The following is an 18884-nucleotide window of genomic DNA, read 5'->3' as shown; positions in this document are numbered from 1 at the left end:
TTCCATAAAACAATTCCTTATTGAACACTAGATGATACATGGGGTACAGACATGAACAAGACACCATCCCTGCCTTCAAACTGCTTATGATCTAGCAAGGGACGTCAGTCAGGCACACAAAAACTGTTACAGGAATTGAATGTACTCTTTTAATCATGGAGGAAGGAGAATTCGATTTGAAATTAAACTAATGGAGGAACCTGGTTAGCTCAGTTGGTTAACGGTTCTTAGGCCTTCCATGAGCTCCAAATTATGTGCCACCCCATAAAACCACCTCATGGGATTAAAGGGAAGAATAGTGCTGCATCTGGTGAAAAAGAAGTGAGGGCCGTCACAAACACATCTTTCATTTCTACCAGAAACAAAAGGTTTTTTGCCCTTTGAGAAAATGAATGCCACAAGTCAGTCCTGATGCAGATGCATTTTGTGAGTTACTCAGTTTGAACTCAGAAGAACTAAGGAAGGACAGGTTTACATCCAGAGACCTGATCCCACAGCTCTCCTATTAATAAGGTGGCACAGAAATACTAGAAATAGAGTAGCAAATCCACCACCCACTGTCCATGTTTGCAAACACACACACACACACACACACACACTTTTGTACATACTCATGCGAGCACCAGAGTGAGGAACAAAGAAGGTTCTAGAACTGACATGGAAGAGGAATTATCACACTCTTCTCTCTTTATTCCCAGAAATGTCAACAAAAACATGTAAGTGTAAAATCTAATTAATCCCTACTTTGCTAACTGACCATTTCTGACATTTTAGAATGTATGTGGGTTTGGAATTGACCTCCCCTACCATTTCTTGAGGCTTCCATTGCATTTTCCTTATGATTTTTTTTTTTACTTTTCTTTAATTGTGGTAACATGATACCTAACATAAAATTACCATTTTTGCCATGTTTCAATGTATCATTCAGTGGCATTAAGCACATTCACATTGTTGTACAATCGTCACCATCATGCACCTGAAGAACTTTTTCATCTTCCCAAACTGAAACACAGTACCCATTAAATATTAACTCCCCACTTCCCCCTGCCCCAGTCCCTGGTAACCACCATTCTACTTTCTGTCTCTCTAGATTTATTCATTGTTAATTCAACAACCTGGGCCTAAGCTTGGCCTAAAATTGGAAGTCCAACAGAAAGTGCATTTTCAACACCATCCATGTACATGAAGGAACATTGCTGGGGGGGCCCACATGTGTGATATGAAAATAATACAAATGTTATATGATTTGGCTGTGTCCCCACCCAAATCTCACCTTGAATTGTACTCCCATATTTCCCATGTGTTATGGGAGGGGATCCAGTGGGAGATCACTGGAATGACAGGGGCAGTTTCCCCCATACTGTTCTCATGGTAGTGAGTAAGTCTCATGAGATCTGATGGGTTTATCAGGGGTGTCTGCTTTTGCTTCTTCCTCATTTTCTCTTGCCACCACCATGTAAGAAGTGCCTTTCACCTCCCTCCATGATTCTGAGGCCTCCCCAGGCATGTGAAACTGTAAGTCCAATCAAACCTCTTTTTCTTCCCAGTCTCAGGTATGTCATGATCAGCAGCATAAAAATGGACTAACACAGTAAATTGGTACCAGTAGACTGGCGTGTTCCTGAAAAGATACCCAAAAATGTGGAAGCAACTTTGGAACTGGGTAATAGGCAGAGGCTGGAACAGTTTGGAGGGCTCAGAAGAAGACAGGAAAATGTGGGAAAGTTTGGAACTCCCTGGAGACTTGTTAAATGGCTTTGACCAAAAGCCTGATAGTGACAGGAACAATAAGGTCCAGGCTGAGGTGGTCTCAGATGGAGATGAGGAACTTGTTGGGAACTGGAGCAAAAGTGACTCTTGTTATGTTTTAGCGAAGAGACTGGCAGAATTTTGCCCCTGCCCTAGCGATCTGTGGAACTTTGAACTTGACAGGGATGATTTAGGGTATCTGGTGGAAGAAATGTCTAAGCAGCAAAGCATTCAAGAGGTGACCTGGGTGCTGTTAAAGGCATTCAGATATATAAGGGAAGCAGAGCATAAAAGTTCAGAAAATTTGCAGCATGACAATGTGACAGAAAAGAAAAACCCATTTTCTGAGGAGAAATTCAAGCCAGCTGCAGAAATTTGCATGAGTAACAACGAGCCAAATGTTAAGCCCCAGGACAATGGGGAAGACATCTCCTTGGCATGTCAAATGTCTTCACAACAGCTCCTCCCATCACAGGCCTGGAGGCCCAGGAGGAAAAAAAGGTTTTGTGGGCTGGGCCCAGGGTCCCTGTGCTATGGGCATGGGGACTTAGTACCCTGTGTCCCAACTGCTCCAGCTGTGGCTGAAAGGGGCCAACATAGAGCTCGGGCCATGGCTTCAGCGGGTGCAAGCCCCAAGCCTTGGCAGCTTCCACTTGGTGTTGAGCCTGCAAGTGCACAGAAGTCAAGAACTGGAGTTTGGGAACCACCACCTAGATTTCAGAACATGTATGGAAATGGCTGGATGCCCAGGCAGAAGTTTGCTGCAGGTGCGGGGCACTCATGAGGAATCTCTGCTAGGGCAGAGGAAGGGAAATATGGGGTTGGAGCCCCCACACAGAGTCCCTACTGGGGCACCACTTAGTGGAGCTGGGAGAAGAGGGCCATCATCCTCCAGACCCCAGGATGGTAGATCCACCGACAGCTTGCACTATCCACCTGGAAAAGCTGCAGACACTCAGTGCCAGCCCATGAAAGCAGCTGGGAGGGAGGCTGTACCCTGCAAAGCCCACAGGGGTGGAGCTGCCCAAGACCATGGGAACCCACCTCTTGCATCAGTGTGACCTGGATGTGAGATCTGGAGGTCATTTTGGAGCTTTAAATTTTGACCACCCACTGGATTTCAGACTTGCATGGGCCCTATAACCCCTCTGTTTTGGCCAATTTCTCCTATTTGGAACAGCTGTATTTACCCAATACTTGTACTCCCATTGTATCTAGGAAGTAACTAACCTGCTTTTGATTTTACAGGTTCATGGGTAGAAGGGACTTGCCTTGTCTCAGGTGAGACTTTGGATTGTGGACTTTTGGGTTAGAAGTGCCTTTTGCCAGGCTGGGTGCCGTGGCTTATGCCTGTAATCCCAGCACTTTGGGAGGCCGAGGCGGGCAGATCACAAGGTCAGGAGTTCAAGACCAGCCTGGCCAATATGGTCAAACTCCGTCTCTACCAAAAATATAAAAACTAGCTGGGCGTGGTGGCAGACGCCTGTAGTCCCAGCTACTTGGGAGGCTGAGGCAGAAGAATCGCTTGAACCCAGGAGGCAGAGGTTGCAGTGAGCCAAGATCACGCCACTGCATTCCAGCCTGGGCAACAGAACAAGACTCTGTCTCAAAAAAAATAAAATACAATAAAAGAAAATAAAGAAGTGCCTCTTGCCTCCTGCCATGCTTTTGAGGCCTCCCCAGCCATGTGGAACTGTAAGTCCAATTAAGCCTCTTTTTCTTCCCAGTCTTGGGCATATCTTCATCAGCAGCATGAAAACTAACTAATACAAAATGTATACAAATATAAATCCAAATGTGTATATGTCTATACACAACTATACGTATGAACTATTTATAAACACATATACACAAAGAGAAAGGTAGATATAGATATGAAGATGGAGCGAGAGAGAGGGAGAGTTCTATGCAAGTGAAGCAGTCCTTCCCACTCCCTTTCAAAATCCGCCAACTGAGCAGGTCAATCAAGGAATTGCCACAGAATCTTGCACTGGGCTTGCTGCCATCACATTCACCAACAGATACCATCCATCTCTTTGCAAGGTGGATTGTTTTCCTAGGCAAGATTATTCACCAGCTGCTCTTTCTTGGAGAGGCAAGCCACTCTACCCTGTTGGGGCATTTCAGTCATCTGGAAAGCTGAGTGGACTGCAGGTACAGATGCCAACAGGTCTGCAGGCTACCAGGAGTTCCACCAGAGGCAAAGCTCTGTCGCTGTTTTTCCTGTCAGCCTCTTGATCACCCAAAGGCTAGAGGTTTGACGTCCAGGTGGCATTCCCACAGGCACGACTTCCTTACAACAGCCTCACAGTCAGAAGGGATGAATCCCACACTGAACTGGCTTTTTATTTAATTGTCTACAGTCTCAGCCCAGAACAACTGAAACTGGAATTACTGTTCTGCTTGGAACAGTCTTTCAGCACAGGAGATAGATACGTGCTAAAAGTATAAACAAAAGCAAAAGAATGATAAACCAGTCTTAACAGGGAACAGGACGTGATGTGCAAGGGACCTCGAGGGCAATGTTCCATTTTTAAGCCTGCTGGTATTTACACAGGTGCCTACTGTATTATTCTCAAACAATACGTAGGAAAAAATTCATGCAATTATGAAGTAATTCAAGGGTAACGTTCCATTTCTTAAGTGGTGGTTACACAGGTACTGATTGTATTATTTTCAAACAGCACATATAAAACCTATGTGTAATTATATATATTAAACACATAATTATATATAAATACAATTTTCATACCTGTGAAATATTTGATAATACTTTTTCAAGTTGGGTGCATATATGCCCCTGTAGTCCCAGCTACTCAGGAGACTGAGCCGGGAGGATCACTTGAGCCCAGGAGTTCAAGGCTGCAATGAGCTATGATTGCTCCTATGAATAGCCACTGCACTCCAGCCTGGGCAACTTAGCAAGACCCCACCTCTAAAAATTAATTATTAATTTTTCAAAGTCATGGTCCCTGTCCTCAATGGAGCTCATGGCTCCCTGGGGAAGACAGACATGTCAACAAGCAGATGCAGACCAGGCTGTGAGCAACTCCACTGCAGGAGGCCAGAAAATCGAACTGGAAGGCTAAGGCTTCCCAAGCCAAAAAGGAGGGTGAGGTCATTGCCGGTGGAGGGAACAGCAAGCACAGTGTGAAAGGCGGCGGTGAGTGCAGCCAGCTTGAAGAAGTTTAGAACCACTGGGACTTGCGTACAGACAGTGTGGCAGCTGTGGAGGATGAGGCAGACGACGGGATGAGAAGAGGCACAGGGTGGCTTACAGGTGGGGACCCAGAGGACAGGGCCAAGGCAGGACCTGGGCCACAGGGAAGAGAGCTGGAAACACATGCCATGCAAGTGGGAAAGCCAGGAGGGTTAAATGAGGTCGCCTAGGAAGGCAAATCCTGAAAGAAGAGGGCTTGCAAAAAAAAGTGACCAGAAATCACCCAAGGAAACCACACTGGGATTCCAGGAGGGATTGGTCGCAGAGGGGTTAGTCAGTCACAGAATACAGGCACATTACATGCATCCCAGATGTGCCCAGGAGGATAGCTTGATCCCGGGAAGGCAAGGCGGCAGTGAGCCACAGTCATGCCATTGCACTCCAGCCTGGACAACAGAGCAACACTCTGTCTCAAAAAAAAAAAAATCATGGCGGCATCTTTTAAAAATTCTGAGGTCCAGATCACAACCAAGACTGATGAAATTACAACATCGAGGGATGGGCAGGAGAACCGCTTGAACCCAGGAGGCGGAGGTTGTAGTGAGTCAAGATCGTGCCATTGCATTCCAGCCTGGGCAACAAGAGTGAAACTCTTTCTCAAAAGAAAAATAGAAATTTCATAGACCCAGCTAGGGAACCTAGGAGGGTAGAGGAGAGGTCTCTTCCCCTCCATTGCCATTCAATAACTAGAGTTATTTTCAATTCATAAATAAAGATGAGGCAAAGGCACCTGGACCTGACCACCAGGGAGGTGGAGTTCAAGGCCAAGGTAAACCAGGGCAGCCTCAGCTCTGACCACAAGCTTTTTTTTGTACTGCTGAAGTTCTCTGGGGGAACAACATGATCTACACACACACACACACACACACACACAAGAGCCCAGCACGGGATCACAAAGACACGCGATCTATGTTCTCCATTGACCAATACAGTCTCAACTCTCTGATCCAATTTTTCTTTCCTTGTTATGTCTGGATCTCTCTTTCCCAACCAAAGCAGGTGGTTGAGGAAATCAGTAGCAAAAGATTCATAAACCAAGTGGAAGGGTATGCTTTGAAATGCATGAAGCAGCCTCTCTCCACTGTGCTATTAATTCTCCTAAACAATTGTCTTTTTCTTTTAGTGTAAAGTACTACTCCAAAATCTGATTGCCATCTGAGCCCTCCTTAAGAGTGCTGCTAGCTACAGATGGGTGTCTCTAATGAATTTTTTAACTGCTGCTCTAATAAAATATGGATGAACCAGAAGGAGCCCTCTGCGTAGCTGTTATTTCAAAACAACTACACAACTTTAAGTTTCTGCTCTTATTTTTTGCAGCAAAGAGCTGCAAACTCTCCTACCCACCCTAGCAAAAGATAGCTTCTTTCATGCTTGTCCATCTGTAAAGTTCACAGTTACCTTTTTAATGCCATATTTTGTGCATGGGCTTATTTTCATGGCTTTCTAAATGCCCCATTTTGCATGCCAACTTTGACATGTGTTTATTTTAAAATGATCCCAAATTTTCAGTGTTTCACACAGAAACAGCACCCTGGAAGCTGGAGTATCTTTTAAGTAAGTTCTTACTTTGTGCTAAATGTTTATAATACTCAGAATGTAAGTCCACATCAAAGCTTTGTGCCACTTTAAATGCCTGACCTTAAAAATAAAACCATTATAAAATTGCAAATGTCCTGCTCTATGGTCTTACTAAAAAACAAGGGGATATTCAGTAATTTTTTTCCACATGTTAGTATTGGAATGTAGTGCACTGGTGTGAGGGGAAAAAAACTAGCATAACACGACTCCTATGTTATAGTGATCCACACTCTCAATAAGCTGATGTTATAACGACCTGCTGCTATAGGCACGGGGGCAGGTGCTGAGCGTGACCTGTAACTTACCTGGGTCTGAGATATAAGAAAACATTTATAATAGAATACAGTTGTCTTTTATCTATCCTTGAGGACCCTTCTTTTATAAAATTTCTCTAGCCTTATTTCATACAGAGACACTATATATAGTTTCCAAGTTTTTTTTTTTTTTTTTTTTTTTTTGACAGAGTCTCACTCTGTTGCCCAGGCTGGAGTGCAGTGGCACGATCTCGGCTCACTGCAGCCTCCACCCACCGGGGTCAAGCAATTCTCCTGACCCAGCCTCCCAAGTAGCTGGGATTACAGGCATGCACCACCAGGCCTGGCTAATTTTTGTATTTTTAGTAGAGGCGGGGTTTCCCCATGTTGGCCAGGCTGGTCTCAAACTCCTGACCTTAGGTAATCTACCTGCCTCGGCCTCCCAAAGTACTGGAATTACAGGCATGAACCACTGCACCCGGCCTTGCAAGTTTTAAGAGGCCATGACTACATACAGAAAGCTCAATTCTGTCTGATGAATTCAAACAGCATTAGCATTTGGAGTTGATGATAACTAGACAGGGGCTGGACTGAAGTTAACCTTTGTGCTGCCTACAAATAAAGAGGCTGTTTAAACCAATTAATACCTTACGGAAGATGACAGTGGGAAAACTTAGGATGTTTAAGAGAGCAAACTGTTTTCAAGCACTCATTTACATTCAAACAGTGCACAGTAATGACAAAGAATTCTTGTCTCTTCGTGCCTCTGTAATGCCTCTCCACTACAGAAGCATCTTGAACAAAGCAATATATTTTACTGTTAAGAGTAAGTCTCCGGGGATGCTTTAATGCTTAAATATCTGAAGTGTGCTTTAGTTATGACAATGTTTTGTCATTGTGGAAAGCAACTAAACATTTTTATTAAATGCCTCTTAAAAGCTTTAGTATCCAAAGTGGCATATTTTATGATTTTTAAATTATTAAAATGAGGTGCTACTGTCTCTACCAATCACTCCTCTCTGATAGATACCACTTAAACTCTCAGATCAGGGCCATCTGCCAAAGGAGGCAGGAAGCGGAGGTGCTGGCTGCTCCCCTGAGGGCTGGGATTCAGAATATGGCAATGAGCTGCTCTTAGATATCTCAGCCAGGCACAGACCAGCATGGAGCTAGGCGCCCGCCCAGTCGGAAACCAAGCAATAGAAAATCACTCATGCAGTCCAAGGCAGTGCTTGCTAGGGAAGTGAGTGTCCCTCAGGGACTGAGAGTCAAAGGCATCAAAGATGGGGAACCTCCCAACAGGCACAAACTGGCCAGGAAGCTGTGACATTGCCTGGCTCCTAGAATTCAAGTCACCTGTGTGAACCCATCCTCACAATCAGCTATGCGTTAGAAAAGAAAACAAATGGCAGCACCCCAGGAATGACAAGACTATTAAGAGACAGAGCAACGTGGCCGGGCGTGGTGGCTCACACCTGTACTGCCAGCACTTTGGAGGCCGAGGCGGGCGGATCACGAGGTCAGGAGATCGAGATCATCCTGGCTAACACGGTGAAACCCCGTCTCTACTAAAAACACAAAAAATTAGCCAGGCATGGTGGCGGGTGCCTGTAGTCCCAGCTATTTGGGAGGCTGAGGCAGGAGAATGACGTGAACCTGGGAGGCAGAGGTTGCAGTGAGCCGAGATCACGCCACTGTACTCCAGCCTGGGCGACAGAGTGAGACTCCATCTCAAGAAAAAAAAAAAGAGAGACAGAGAAACAGAGCAACGTAGTCAAGAGAGTTCTGAAGTTAGACTAGGCTTAAGCCTATCTCTACCCCTCTTTGACTTGCCCAAGTATAACTTCACCATGCCTGTTTTCTCATCTGGGGAAAGTCCATTTTAGTATCTTCCATGCATGGTAGTTGGAAAGATTGGAGAACATGAACTCATGCTCCCCTAGAGAGCCTGTGCCCTGAGGCACTTGTCCACACTCTCAGTCTATAGATGATCTTATGGCCGCTAACGTCAACCATAATAGTTGAAGCAAATGTCTCCACTACACGGAGCTGCCCACCTGCCCACCAGACAGAAGACTTCCTGTTGCTCCTCACCATGCTTCCCTGGGTTCTGGTGGGTATAAATAACACACTCGTCCTCTTTGACCTCCTGTGTACAATTCCATACTGGCCATCCCCCTCTGATAGCAGTCTTTCTTCAGACACGACCAATACTATGTATTAGATGTCAATTTTTTTATTTACGATCTCATTCCAGTCTTGCCTTCCTGAGATTACACTGCAGTCACTTTGGAGAATAGGATGTTTACAGACATGCCCTGAGTTACTTCTGTAGATGACTAATCTCATCATTATGTATGAGGTTTACCAGTTTAATATTCACGGAGAGGGTCTTACAGCAAATCAAAGTGTCGTTTTTTTGGTTTGTTTTTTTTTTTCTTTGAGACAGAGTCTTGCTCTTGTCGCCCAGGCTGGAGTGCAATGGCACGCTCTCGGCTCAACCTCCACCCCCCAGGTTCAAGCGATCCTCCTGTCTCAGCCTCGCAAGTAGCTGGGATTACAGTCACATGCCACCACGTCTGGCTAATTTTTGTATTATTAGTAGAGATAGGGTTTCGCCATGTTGGTCAGGCTGGTGTTGAACTCCTGATCTTAGGTGATCTGCCTGCCTCGGCCTCCCAAAGTGCTGGGATTACAGGCATAAGCCACCGCACCTGGCACAAAGTGTTGGATTTTAATTTAGTCAGTTCTTATCTGGGCGATCCTTAACAAGTTACTTAGCCTGTCCAGGTCTCAGTTTGCTCATCTGTAAAATGGGGATAAAATCATGAAATGTGTGTTCTTTAAAAAACACATTTTGAATTTGTGCCAGGTGACGTTAAATGCTCCATAAATTTTAGTTTCTTTCCCCGAGTTGTTCTGAGCACCTGAAGTCATTCCTTTATTCCGATAACATTTTGGAATTTTCCAGCACAGTCTTTAAAAAGAGAGAAGAGCTATGAATTTTCTCCCTTTTTCCTTCTTTGTGGGAGAAAAATCTGTTCATCAGTTAAAGTAATATTATTCAATGGTCCGCTTCAGACTTAGGTTTTTGGGGGTTTTGTTTTGTTTTGCTTTTCTGTTTTATCTTCCTAAGAGAGTAAAATGCAGTAAAGAGAAAATAAATGGGTGTGGGTGAATAGAAAAACAGAGGAGTCAGTAGAAGTTTACAAACTATCAGGAAAATATCATCTAAGCTGTAGGCAACTTTTGACAAGTATAAGAAACTCATGAAAATTTTAATAGATCTGTATTTTACCCTAGAGTTACAGAAACCTTCCAAATGTGTGCGCCGTGACCAGACACTACTCTAACAATCTCTCCTTTTCCTTAAGGGAGAGGTTAAAGGGAAAAATGACATTTCACACACTCTAAACACTCAAAATCAGTTTTTCCCCTCCCTCTTTGTTTACCTTCTCAGTCTCTGGGCTAGCTTTCTAACCCCTGGCAACATCCAAAGGCCTATTTCTTTTTTAAAAGGGTCTTTAATAGCTAAAACAAACTAGATAAGTCTGTTTTTCTCTAGAATTAGCTTTAAAACTGGAGCTAGCTCTTGCTGAGGGAATAGAGCTTTCTTGGTACACAGCTTATTTTGAAATAAATGAAGCAATCCTGGATAATAAATTGGCTTTAATTCACTTATTGCACTGAAGGAATATGAAAATGAGATTGGTAAATTGCTACACTGGTCTTTGAGGAATTTGGGAGAATAGGAGACATGTCAACACACTAGAAAGACAAATATCAAATTTATTTTATTTAAACAGGAAATAAGAAAAGGGGAAAAGACAATAGTATTTCTTAAGAATTCTACTGTGGGTCAGGCATGGTAAACCATGGGAGAGGCAGAGGTCATAAATGTCTGGATTTTACCAAAAGGATTTAAGACACGGCCTCTCCTGATTTCCACATGTGGAAGTGGAGGCTGGAGACACAGAACGGTGGGACAGGTAGATGAATTCGTAGCTGGGGAATAACAGTTTCAGGCCAAATGGCTCTAAATCCTAAATGGTCACAGGGACGGTCCCACAGGGCTCTTTCCTTTGACCTGTCCTCTTCAACATAATGGATGATAGCATCAGGACCTAAAAATGTTCCAAAGGATTGAGACTAATATACCACTGTTATATGTCAAGACAAAGTAGAAATAATTTAACTAAACAGAGAGAAAGGAGTACAATATACCAGCAGACGCTGGGCACGGTGGCCCACGCCTGTAACCCCAGCACTTTGGTAGGCCAAGGCAGGTGGGTGGATCACTAGGACAGGAGTTCGAGACCAGCCTGACCAACATGGTGAAATCCCGTCTCTACTAAAAATACAAAAATTAGCTGGGTGTGGAGGCACATGCCTGTAATCCCAGCTACTTGGGAGGCTGAGGCAGGAGAATTGCTTGAACCCAGGAAGCAGAGGTTGCAGTGAGCCGAGATCGTGCCATTGCATCCAGCCTGGACAACTGGGGGGACTCCGTCTCAAAAAAAAAAAAAGAAAGAAAGAAAAAACAAATACAATATACCAGCAGACTAGAGCTATTTGGAACAGAAAAATTGAGCTCATGGAGGAAAAGATGTCACACATTGGACAAGGAAGTAAGAAGGATCTTGGAGACAAGAGAAGACAAAGACAGAGAAAGCCCTCACCCAGAGAGCCGCCAAGGGATGAGGGCAATGGTGCACACGGGCCTCTGTGGCTGTCCCTCACAGCGGCATCTTTAAGGATGTGGCCCAGTTGTACACTGGTACCTTCTAAGGTCTCTCAGCCACCTCAAGAGACCTACTAGCCCAGGAAATTTTGAGAGTAAATATACATGTATGAGAGAGAAATGTACAAATAGCATCTCTATCTGATGATAAGGTGAAATATTTTCTTAGGGTCAGAAATCCACTTCCAACCAGTTCACAATAGATCCTCCTTCCTGCCTAGATCTTTGTCTCTGAGATTGAGTGTTAACAACCACAAAGGCAACAGAGCTAAGCCACGCTAAAATGTGCAATAGGGTAGGGGTGGGGAAGAGGCGGGGAGAGAAACCCCAGGACCCAGCGATCATCTCAAAGCAAAAAGATGTGTCATTTTAGCGGGTCCACCAAGAGAGTGCGACACTTTGTGGGCGGGAGTAGCCTAAGGACCAATAAGCAGGACACATACGGATGCCTCTGAATCTGTATAAAGCCCCCACCAGGTGTGTAAGAGTATCGACGGTGTCAGCTTTTTCATTATCAATAACATCTTTTAAAGAGATATTTTCTTTTTACACACTTACTGTTGGAAGTCTCTCATCAGCTTTGTTTTAAATCCACCAATTCAGAGATTATGCCTGTGGGCACATTTTCAATTACACCGCTAATCTTGGGAAAGGACCAGACAGGATTAAAATCCTTCCCAGCCTCCAAAAGAGCCCCAGTGACAGCAAAGGTAAGCCTGGGCGGGGGTAGGAATGGGGTGAAAACAAAGGGACATCTGGAACACTACACAAATCCTCGCTCCTTCTGGGTGAGTTTCAAGGTTATTTGGGGAATTTTTTTCTGTCATCAGGCTGTGTTGTTATATTGGCTATAAGTTCATTTAACTTTGCTCTTAGGCAGAACTACATACACATGGCCACGAAGGCCATACAAAGCTGCTTTTCTTACAGTTTCCTACAATGCTTAACATAACATATACAGGTACTCTGTGTAACCAACAAGTGCTTCAATGTACTGCAGAGAGCTGCTCTGATGATGTCTGAGATCACCGAGCTGAGGCTGCACACCCAGGTCACACCTAGCCTGGTGATGAGACAAAAAGAAAATCAGTTGTTTCTCTGCACTTCATATTTTCTTTGTGTTTAAATTAGACAGGACATTAGAAAATACACAGTAAACTCCAAAGTGCCATAGAAATGAAATGTTTTACTATTGCTACTTTCTATAGTTGATAACATGGTCTTATCCCAATAGCTATGGATCAAATATTGTTATAGTACCAGCCCAGTGACTGCCCACGTTATTTAATTCCCATTTCTCTTCCTCCCAAAATTACAAAGCTTTAAAATGGTACATATAACAGATGTGACATAGAAAAGAATCAGAGAGGGATTGGAAAAAAAAATAAAAAACTAGCTTGACAAATCTGACATAATCTGATGTCCATTTACGCAATCATATATTCACTGAGCATGTACTAAGTGCCAGACATATTCTAAGCTCTAAACACATTTTATGTCAATTAATTCTTGCAAAACTGAACAAGGTAATGATCATTATCACCTTATTTTTAAGGTAAGATCACTGAGGTTTATAGGAGATAAGTAACACAGCTGGTTAGTGCTAGCTCCAGGACTAGATCCCAGGAAGTCTGGCCTCAGTCCCACCCTACTCTGCACACAATGGGCACTGGCTTTTTATGCGAGAGTCTGGGATAAATGCACATGTCTTAGTGATTGAGAAATGGAGGAGAAAAGTTTATTGACAATGCACCTTATGATCACTTCAAAGACACCTACTTTGTACCCAGCAGGGTTATAAGCATTATACAAACATAATTCATTTCATCTCACAGCAGTGCTATTACTAACCCCCTTCTACAAATGAGGAAAACTGAGGAATCAAGAGGTTAAGTAGCTTGCCCAACCTCACATGGCTAGCAACTGGAAAATTTTAAATTAAAACCCAGGCAGTTTTCTCCATAACTATGCTCTGAACACTATATTGCTTCTTAAAACCATGAGAATAGCTGCCAAATACTGTAAAATATGGACAAAATTAATGGCAGACACTAAAACCAATACAACCTTCTCCAGTTCTTAAGGAGTGTTTTTGTAAGGTCCTTTACTCAGGAGAATGGAGAGTTCAAGCATATGTTGGGCTGGGGAGAAGACAGCAGCTATTGGCCAACTATTAATCTGAGCTATGGTAATGTTAGTTTTTTTATGATAATCTAGGAAGATTTACCATAGGCCAGCTGATGCCTGCCTGGGTGTTCTGCTCAGTTCGTTCATATGAAGTCATCTCAGAAGCAGCAAGAGGTACAGTTACAGCTGAAAATAGAGTCAATGGCATGGAATATCAACTTGAGAAAATAGCAAAATGCAAAGGAAAAGGTAAAGAAAAATAATGAAAGGGAAGATGATATATACACAAGGCAAACAAAAATATGGAAAATTAGTGTCCCTTGAGAAGAAAAAATAAATAGGAAATCAAACTAAACCTACAAAGAAAAGATCACACAGCTCCCAAAAAACAAATTGAAATATTATGACCAACACCAAGATGTCCTGGTAAAATCACTGAAATCCAAAGAAAAAAAGAGTGAATCCTGACTGATCCTCTGAGAAAACTCAAGTCATGTACAAACAGCAACATTAAAGCTGGCTTCCAAGGCAATATTCAATACCACGTAACACTCTCTATACAGTTTGGATGGAGGCGGGGAGCAGGGTGTACTCAAGAATTTTATACCCAGCCAGGTTGCCAGACATTATAAAGACAATAAAAATAATTTAACATGCATAGATTTGGATACTATAACAGCCATAGGCTTTCTTGATAAAATCCTCTGGATGGTGAAATCCCAACAAGCAAGCAATAAATCACGACAATGGACTTGGGAAAGGCAAGGCTCTTTTATGAAAGGACTACTGGAGAGTGCTGGATCCTTTTATAAAAAGCTGAAAAATTGGTTTAAGTCTCAGAGTTGTTCCTCTCCATGGAAATCTTTCATAAAAGGCACAAGATTTATATGATCTTAAGAGAAACCAGGATAAACACTGAACAGAATGTCAATGTTATAACAGAGACATAAAATAACAATATAACTAATGAAAAAACTAGTATTTGACATTTGTATAGCACTTCTTGGTTTACCAAAGCCTTTTCCATACAATACCTCATTTCAACCAGTTTTAGAGATGGGAGCCTTAAGGCTCAGAGAAGCAAGATGAAAAGGCACTCTCACAGACTTTTCAACCCAATCTTGACAGTCTTTACACATGTACCACTGTTGCATAAATTTGGCTTATAACCCCTATTTTATTTTTGGGTTTTTTTTGTTTTGTTTTGTTTTGTTTTTTGAGACGGAGTCTCGCTCAGTCGCCTAGGCTGGAATGCAGTGGCGCGATCTGGGCTCACTGCAAGCTCTGCCTCCCGGGTTCTCGCCATTCTCCTGCCTCAGCCTCCTGAGTAGCTGGGACTACAGGCGCCCACCACCGCGCCCGGCTAATTTTGTGTGTTTTTAGTAGAGATGGGGTTTCACCGTTCACAGGATGGTCTCAATCTCCTGACCTTGTGATCCGCCCGCCTTGGCCTCCCAAAGTGCTGGGACCACAGCCGTGAACCACCGCGCCAGGCTGGGTTTTTTTTTCTTTTAACTTTTAAGTTCAGAGGCACATTTATTTAAGTTTGGGGCACACAGGTAAACTTGTGTCATGGAGGTTTGTTGTAAAAATTATTTCATCATCCAGGTATGAAGCCTAGTATCCATTTATTTTTCCTGGTCCTCTTCCTCCTTCAATTCTTCATTCTTCAATAGGCCCTATTGCCTGTGCATTGTTCCCCTCTATGTGCCCATGTGTTCTCACCATTTAGCTCCTACTAATAAGTGAGAACATGTGGTGTTTGGTTTTCTGTTCCTGCCTTAGTTTGCTAAGGATAATGGCCTCCAACTCCTTCCAGGTCCCTATCGTATTCTTTTTTATGGCTGCATAGTATTCCATGGTGTATAGGTACCACATTTTCTCTATCCAGTCTATCACTGATGGGCATTTAGATTGATTTGGCAGCACATATACTAAAATTGGAACGATACAGAGAAGATTAGCATGGATGCTGCACAAGGACTCCGTATCTTTGCTGTTGTGAATAGTGCTGCAATGAACATACACATGCATGTGTCTTTATAATAGAAAGATTTATATTCCTTTGGGTATATACCCAGTAATAGAATTGTTGGGTCAAATAGTATTTCTGTCATTAGGTCTTTGAGGAATCACCACACTGTCTTCCACAATGGCTGAACTAATTTACACTCCAGCCAACAGCGTATGAGGGTTTTTTTTTTCTCCACAACCATGACAGCATCTGTTATTTTTACTTTTTAATAATATCCATCTGACTAGTGTTAGATGGTATCTCATTGTGGTTTTGATTTGCACTTCTCTTATGATCAGTGATGTTGAGCTTTTTTCATATGATTGTTGTCTGCATGTATGTCTTCTTTTGAAGTGTCTGTTCATGTCTTTTGCCCACTTTTTAATGGGGTTGTTTAGTTTTTTTCTTGTAAATTTGTTTAAGTTCCCTATAGATGCTGGATATTAGACCTTCATTGGATGCATAGTGGGTAAGAAATTTTCTCCCATTTTATACATTGCCTGTTTACTCTGTTGTTAGTTTTTTCTGCTATGCAAAAGCTCTTAGGTTTAATTAGATCCTATTTGTCAATTTTTGCTTTTGTGGCAATTGCTTTGGCATCTTCATCATGAAATCTTGGCCCATGCCCATGTCCTGAATAGTACTGCCTTGGTTATCTTCCAGAGTTTTTATAGTTTTTATAACTCCTATTTTGTACACCAACATAAAGACACCTAAGGATTTACGTGTTCTCCTAACAATTCCCAGGCATCCCCCTCACTGCAATTCTTCCAAGTCATCCCTGTTAACTCTCCTTTACTCCCTGACTTCCCCTTCTCACCCAACTTGAGGAACTGCTCTCTGATATCAGAACAAGGCCTCCTTCTATAAAAATGATGAACAGGGAGCTCCCTCAAAAGAAAAACTGATAGACTCGAGTTACCATTGCAGGAAGACATCAAATAAGGAACATGTGAAGAAACTGGAAATGTGAGGCCCAAAGAAGGAAAGGCTGAAGAGACACATGAGCGCTGACTTCAGATATGTCAAAGACTGCCATGGGAAATGGCAAATTGTGTGTTGTCTGTCACAGTGGGCAGAGATCTGATCCATGGCCCATCTCTCAAGCTCCCTGGAAAGCCATGTCCCAAACACCAGCCAGTCTCAAACCACTTCATGGTGCTTGTCAATTTAAAAGATACTTTTATTCTTTTTTGGTATCACTATTATCACTGGGATATGAAAATCACTCACCAAAATTAGAAGATAACCATACAAGTAAAGACAATGACAATAAAACAGCTTTTTGCTGTTGGCCAAAGATTTTGGGACAGAAGTGTGCTGAGCTCTGTCTTGATTACAAAGGGAAATGAGTGTTAGAGAAGGTTAAAGATGCACTAGCAGCAAATTGAGACTTTTGCCTTAGCAGGAGAGTGTGAGTCAATGGTACCCCACGCCATGTCCTTGTGACTCTGAAAATCATCTCTTGGATCACTGTGTTGCACATCCCACACCTGGACAGGAATGGCTGCTAGAGGTGAAAAATGTTCGCAAGCGATCTGTAAAGTTATTCTAGTTTATATCCACAAGAAGGAAGACAGGAGTTCAACAGGAAAACTCATGTTATAATATATAAAGTTTAAGCTAATAAGTACAGTCTGCTGTACTATACAGCATAATGCCTATAGCTAACAAACACTGCATTGTATACTTAAAATTTGCCTAGGGTAGATTTTATGTTATATGCTTTTACCAAAAACAATTAATCATAGTAATAATAAAGAAGAAACTTTGGGAGTTGAGGGACCTGTTTAATGATTGGTTTCACAAGTGGGATTCACAGGTGATTTTCACAAATGTGTTGCAGTTATCCTGAAACTTATCAAGATGTATGCATTAAGTACATACAGCTTTTCTTTTCTTTTTTCTTTTTCTTTTTTTTTTTTTTTTTTTTTTTTTTTGAGACAGAGTCTTGCTCTGTCACCCAGGCTGGAGTGCAATAGTGCAATCTCGGCTCACTGCAACCTCCCCCTCCCAGGTTCAAGTAATTCTCCAGCCTGGGCCTCCCAAATAGCTGGGATTACAGGCACCCCCCATCATGCCCAGCTAAGTATGTACAGCTTTTTTATGTCAATAAGACCTCAATAAAGTGGTTTTAAAAAAATAAGTAACATTGGCAACAATGGAAAAAGCATCTTTATAAATGCTAATGATAATTTTTTTTAAATGTCCTACAATTTACAAAGCACTTTCATTTATATCATTCCACCTAATCTGTTCAAAGTAATGACTGTTCTGTTCTTGAGATAATTCGACAGAATCATCACTCAGGACAGATGATAGCCAAAGCCCTTTCCAACACCAGCAGTCTCAGAATGTGGGCTGCTTTACCACCTTGAATTTGAATTGCTAATTTTTAAAAGAAAGGGAATTTTAAATTAAAACTTTAACCTATGGTCAGTAAGAAGGCTGAATTGGATTTACTGAAGTAGAAAGCAATTTGATTTTAACTCAATGAAGATGAAGCACATCCAGGGGAAGTGAACACGGTAATCACTCTGGGTGTGTGTATTAATATGACAACACATCACAGGAACGAAAGCACTGCCCTGCAGCTTATCAGGAACAGGAGGGCTCAGGAAAGATCACTGAAGGTAAGGAAGGATTTAAGCCCTGAGTCTGCAATTTAAGAAGAGGTAAACTCCAATGAAGTCAGACAGACTGTAAAGCTCAAGTGTGCAAATTAAACTTTTCTTCCTACCTCCCTTGGCAACCTTTGGACTGCCCCAGATTTATCCAAACTGAAAAGAATAAGACCTCTGTGGTCCTCTTGGGTACCTTAAAGTTAATGGAAATAATTTCACCAGTTCCTCCTTCTTTTAAGGGGTAGTAGATCCAAGCCACTCTGTAAGGACTTCCTTCAGAATACAGGCTCTTGTCTGAAGGGCCAGGCTGTGTAAGGGGATCATAGCAGCGAAGCCAGCTGGTTTGCCAGCTTTGAAGGTACCATGTCTTAGCTACATTGTTTGACTATTCTCCTGAAAATGCATAAACATTTAAACACAAAGTCCAGGAAGCCCAGAGGGTTTGAGGCACTGCCATTTTTAATTGAAAGGGAAAGAACAAGGCCCTGTCTGAGAATTCCTAATCACCTCAGCAGCTTCCTCCTGTGCAGCCAGTCCTGACCTCTCCTCTCCAGATTCTGCAGGTTGCCAGTCCTCC

The 18884-nt window shown here is 42.6% G+C and overlaps 1 protein-coding gene, 1 non-coding gene and 1 pseudogene across 4 annotated transcripts in view; 1 reads left to right on the top strand and 2 right to left on the bottom strand.

The window, feature by feature from the left end:
• Positions 1–18884, bottom strand: part of DISC1 (DISC1 scaffold protein) — a 394443-nt gene that overhangs the window by 338796 nt on the left and 36763 nt on the right. The gene's annotated exons all lie outside the window — the stretch shown is intronic.
• On the bottom strand, positions 14470–14580 carry LOC119619907 (U5 spliceosomal RNA). Its single transcript, XR_005236337.1, has one exon. It is a non-coding gene; the product is annotated as a U5 spliceosomal RNA (small nuclear RNA).
• Positions 15584–15652, top strand: LOC119619830 (U6 spliceosomal RNA; annotated as a pseudogene).

Source organism: Chlorocebus sabaeus, chromosome 25 (genome assembly GCF_047675955.1).
Source record: "Chlorocebus sabaeus isolate Y175 chromosome 25, mChlSab1.0.hap1, whole genome shotgun sequence".
Taxonomy (NCBI): domain Eukaryota; kingdom Metazoa; phylum Chordata; class Mammalia; order Primates; family Cercopithecidae; genus Chlorocebus; species Chlorocebus sabaeus.
This window is presented reverse-complemented; position numbering and strand designations above follow the sequence as displayed.